This window comes from Seriola lalandi, unplaced genomic scaffold, assembly GCF_002814215.2.
Source record: "Seriola lalandi dorsalis isolate HSWRI2012SDOR001 ecotype SW California unplaced genomic scaffold, Sedor1 jcf7180002053932, whole genome shotgun sequence".
NCBI classification, from domain to species: Eukaryota; Metazoa; Chordata; class Actinopteri; order Carangiformes; family Carangidae; genus Seriola; species Seriola lalandi.
Genome location: NW_019524485.1, coordinates 52,611 through 58,617, shown reverse-complemented (window position 1 = coordinate 58,617; position 6,007 = coordinate 52,611).

Sequence of the window (6,007 nt, the reverse complement as noted above, 5' to 3'; positions counted from 1 at the left end):
CATTAATCTTTCAAGTGCCAACAATTACAGCCATAATCCAAGAATTTGAGAACTAGTTTCAAGCCAGAAAATAGTTTTAATGAATCAAAACAACATTTATCTGGAAAACCCGGTCTTGATGACAGCCGTCTTACAGGGACGGCTGTCATTAAAGTAACAATTGATCCTCTTTTAGCAGCAGACAGATGAAAGATCAGTTTCATTACTTTTACATCTCAGCGCAGTCCGTGACACTGTAGACCATGCGATTCTAATTAACTGCTTCAAGTTCAAGACTGGCATGAAGGTCGCAGCACTTAATTGGTTCAGCTGATATAACACATTTTCTGTCACGATGGGAAATGTCACTTCTTTTTTGACATGCAGTACTCTGTGGGGCCTCTCTTTGTTATCGGCTTCCTTTTACTTTTGCTTGCATTTGGATGGTCTCATTGGGACAAATAATCCAGTAGTAAAGCGCAGTAGCTCAGTAGTTTCTTGCATCATGATACCCATTTACACTCAAATGGCAAGTATATCATAGAGGTATAAACTGTCAGAGGTTTGGTAGAATTCAGCTTTTTAAAGACAGCCATGCAATGTTTTTTCTCAAGATCAATCATCTGAAGAAAGTTACTTGTACTTTAATCTCTACAAGTCTGGACTGCTTTTAACGCTCACGTCAACTTGATGCTTTCACATCTTTAGCTTGTTCAAAATGTAGCAGCTCTGTACTTACACAAGATCACCTTGCTCCAATTGGCTTTCAGTATCTGAATTTATTTTAAGGTTTTATTGATTTCTTTTAAAGCACAGCTGGATCTGGCCTAAAGCTGTTATAAAAAACTTGCGGATTCCCTATGAGTCAGTGAACAGCATCAGATTCACATGCAAGGCCCTTTTTGTGGTCCCAAAAAAACTGTTTAAAACCAAATGAGATCTGGCTATAGCCTCAACATCCCTGGGCTTTGAAACAACCTGCCTTAGGCCAGGTTGTTCCTGGGCTATGCCTAAAAACACCACTACTGGTACTGCTAATCATGTTACTGCTATTATATTGCTACAACTATTAAAAATTATTTTAAAAAAATTTATTTTTTTATAGCAAGCATTCAATTAAATATTCCCTATTAAAACTTTTTAACAAGCTGTAACTGTGCACAGATTAAATTTACTATTACATCTACAATTTACTTTGTTGTTGTTCAGCATGGTTGAGACATTTTGTGACACGCATTAGTCTCATTTTAGGATGGAACATCTGTCAATTTTTGGACCTAATCACACATTTTCCATATTTTCACCAAATAAACATGTAATCTAAATAGTAGACACACAGCGTTAATGTATCACACCTGGCAGACTGCTTTACACAGCACCATGTGGTGTACCTGCATAATGATCCATTTGAGGACAGAAATGCCAAACTGAATCTGGCTGTGCGAGTTGGAAGGGGTGTGTCTCTCTTGATGAGTGGCGGTGTTCTGCTGTTATCGAAGTAAACAGATGTGGCATGCTAAAAGCATAAACACATAATCATAGTACTAGTTGCAAACAAGATGATGCTACTGAACTGCTATGAAGTTGTGTATGTGTTTAATACACGCTTGTGCTGTATGTGCATGTGTATGAGTGATGGTGTGTTATGTCGTTTTCCTGCATGAACATGTGTGTGCAAGTGTTTATGCATCTGGCGTGTGTTTCTGCTAACCCTAACGCATTGCTGTGGTACAGAAAGTTTCCATCACTAGCTCATTACCCTGTCGGACAGATGTTTACATCTGGCGCACATGTTCAACATGACACCAAGTCTATAGGCTTATTTAGCCTGTGCGGGCCTACAAGGCTCACACCTTGTGCTTACTGGAAAGTGGATGTGGCACGACCTGCAGTAACAACCAGACAATCTAATTCCCTGTTATTAAACGCAGACTTCAAAATGCTCTTTAGCTGACAGCGCTACTATTACAGATTTGGGGGCTCAGTTGTAATGGCAGCTTATGAGCTAACATGTCGGGCAAACAGGAGTTGTTTGATAGCTTCTAGCTGAAATCCAAATACTGGATGAAATATTTGAGGTTGTGCTTAATTCAGCTTTCATATTGAGTTCAGTAGTGTGCCAAAAGTTAACCAGGTCATCAAATGCTTACGTTTGATAAAACAAATTAGCAAAACATTCCCCAAGGCCATCTCTGCACATTACAATTAAAAGTGTTCAAGATAGTGCAGCTCCCGAGCCAATTTTCTTTCCATTGTTTTTCTGTTCACATCCTATGAGAGTGTGGGACTACTCAAAATAAAAAAAAAAGACAGGCTTGTGGTAGCCATGGCAACGACATTGCCAGTCCTAGCACCCAATATTTTTGATGCCCAGCTGTGTGACATGAATTCACAGAGGACACAGATGTGCAAACACATACACACAAAAAGCTGGGTGTATTTGATTGTAGAGTTTATTGTTTTCAATATGTAGAGACAATCCACCACAGAAATATGTTTATTCGATTCATTTATAACAGAACACACGATAAGCCTACTCGTGTCAAAGCAAATTTTACCTCTAGACCGTGGCAGAGTTCAGCTGAAATCTGTCGCTCTCCTTTATTCCCGCATTTCCACACGTCTGCCAAAATAGCTACTGTATTTATCCAATAGAAAAATAATATCAAAATATAGAGATGATCTTCTCTTCCCTTCATTCCTTTCATTTCTGTGATGAATTCAGTTTCTTCCTTGCACACCTCTTTTCTGTCAAAGAAAAAATAAAAATATATTTGCAGAACAAACACACAGGCAGCCTGCCAGGTAAATTTTGAAAGATGAACAGATGAACAGTATTTAGTGGCTTTTTCTTTTCTTTGTTTCTTTTTTTTTTTTTTTTTTTTACATGCTTACGGTTCACTGACTAAATGAAGGATGCAAATTAAAGTGGAATGCACATACATGCACCTCTATGAAATTAAAGTGGTCTGACATTGGAGGTACTCTGCCCCCCCACCTTGTTTAGATTAAAAGCAGATCATGAAAAGTATTATAATTCATTCTGAGGGATACATGAATGTATATACCAAGTTTCATGACAATCCATCCAAAACTTCACTCAAAACCACAAATATCCACCTCGTTGTGGTGCTAGAGGGAAAGTCAGGGGATCCTGAATTCATACTCTAACAAACATAAATCTCTACACAAAGTTCCATGACAATCTATTCAGTAGTTGCTGAGATATTTCAATCTGGATCAAAGAGGTGGACTCGCTGTCTGACTGACAGACCAACATCCATTGCCATCCCCAGAGGCACCCCACTAGCGGGGCTAAAAATACATTCAAATTTCTTTAGGAGTGTTTTTTCTTCAAAGTCATTCATCCATTCAGGTATACACAGAGAAGCACCTACTGTATTGCTCATACACTGACACATGTATATACACATGCATTTCCACATACTTTAAAGACGGAATCATGTACCCAAGCAAAAATGAAGACAAAGTAGACAACTGCAGTGCAGCCGACGATCCATCCAACCATCAGCAGAGCAGGGAAGAGTTTGTGAGATGAAGCTGTTGGATGCGCGACTAGAAAGATAAATATAGAAACAATAACAAAGTGTTGGGAGGCTGCGGAAAGATTTATTACATTCAACTTTTCAGAATGTGGGTTTCCTACCTCTCTTGTTCATGGCACCTATCTGCGCTTTAATCTTTTTGTTGTGATGGGTGCAATGCCAGGCTCCGTGCTGTGAAGAGTTGACGTTGGCATCCGGCAGGGCAAGGTGGAACAAATCTGGTGGACTTGGAATTAAATCCATTCTTAGCCCGTCAACGGTCCCATCTATCTTTAGCCTGTTCCGCTGTCCTCGGCATTCACAAAAAGCATTATATTACTGACAGAAACTTAAATTGCTCCCTCATCTTTTGGAGGTGAGGGCATTCCCATCACATACTTTTCTCTATGGACCTGGCCCCAGCTGTGCTGGACCCAGAGCACTTCTTCCTGTATCCCCCTGAGGGAACAGCTGCAGCTGGGGCTGGCAACTTTGTCTCTAGAGTGTAATCTGCGTTTTTTTCATTTAGCTCAATAGATCATTTGGGTCAATTTCAGAGGTACAGCGGAATTCATTTTAGTGAACAGCATTCATTTATGAGGGCATCTTGTGTGAATTGGTGCATCAACATTTGTGTTTTGTAGTAAGTAGGTAAGTAACTTAAGGTTTATTTTCAGCAAAAGTTACAAAGTGCTCAGGGGAAATTAATAAATACATAAACACATACAGACATAAACAGATAAATAATACAGAAACTCAGAAAAACAATTGCATATAATGGGGTAAATTATTCCAAAGTTCATCATGTTCGGTCTTCCTTCATTTTCAGTCAGGCTCTGGGAATTGTAAACACTGGAAGGAGACCTAGGTATTGTTTAGTAGCTGAAGGAAATCAAGCATAAGCTTTACAGGAATTGTTAGAGGTACTGAGAAATATGATTATTTGCTTTCTTGCTGAGAGTGAGATGAGAGCATTCATACCACACTCATAGGTCATTACTGCCAGCAGCCAGTTAGCTTAGCACAGACTGCAAACTGAGAGAATCACCAAACCGACTCTGTTCAGCAGTAATAAAATCCACCTACGAGCACCTCTCAAGCACACTAAAAGCACACTTGTGTTATCTGTGCAAAAACCAAAGTCTAAAAACAAGTTTCAGTTACCCATAAAACCATAGTTTGTCATTCCCAGGCTAGCTGTTTCCCCTTGTTTCCAGTCTTTGTGCCAAGATTAGCTTACCAGCTTTTGACTCCAACTTCAAGAACATGTACATATGTGTTAACAATGTTCTCATTTGACTCTCAACAAGAAAGCAAATAAATCGCTTCCCCAAATTGTATAGAAAGTATATTTCCAAAACAAATTCTTTAATGGCAATGTAGAGGGCAGTCAGGATGAGAGGAGCAGTAATTACTGCAGACTTTTTTCACCAACAAAGGCTGAAGGAGAAGAGCAGAGGAAGAGAGAGATCAGCTGGTCTAGAGAGTGGAGAGCAGCAAGAGTGGCAGGAAGGGAGAGAGAGAACGAAAAAGAGAGGACACTCGTGGTGTAATTGGATGAGCACTTGTCACAGAGAGGGCCTGATCCTGAAAATGACAGCTCTCTCCGTCTAACCCCTCTCATCTTTAATAGGCCTCTCTAATCTATTCCTCCTGCTAATTGTACATCAAGAACCCTCACATGCCCACATACAGCCCATCATCAGTATGGTGAGATCTGAGAGATAGGGGGTCGAATGAATCGTAGGATTACATGGAATTGCCCAACCCCTGCAATCACAGAAGAATGTCGTGACCATCAAAAAATCCAAAATGTACTCTTGTTTTTTTATTTTTTTTTATATAATCTTTCAAAATAAATGCAGTAATGAGAGAAAAGCAGTTGTTTATACCATGAACTACAGTGTCTCATATAAAGATAAGAGAAATTACATTGCATCATCTATTTTGAAGCAGCTATCCCTGGCGATCTGAGTGAAACACTTGGGTTTTCCTCCATTACTGTATTAATTCCAAATCGCTGTACCTCATGTTCTCGCCCTTCAATAACAAAGTAATTTTATCCTCCTGCAAAGACAGAACCCGATTCCCCTCCCTGGTGGCCGTGATTTCTGTATATCAGATGCATCGTCTCCGTCTTCCCTCCTTTGGCGTGGCAAGAAATGACCCTCAAACCACTGTCGCTCAGAGTTGCTCATAGTTTGTATTCGTCTGTGTTTCTGCGTTGAGGTATGAGTTTGTGTTTTGAGCATAAAACTGACTATGGCACTTATTTGCAAAATATGTTAAAGAATATGTACACAGTTGTTGGTTTGCTCTCTGTTTCATCAACAGGAAATGAATGATCACAAATCCTCTCCAAAGGCTCTTGTTATACATTCATCACTTTTATCAAGCTGTATTTATGTTGTGTGTTAACTAATCAATGCTGTTTATACATTGTCCTTCATTCCATTTGCCTCCCTGCACTCCTGTCTTCCAGG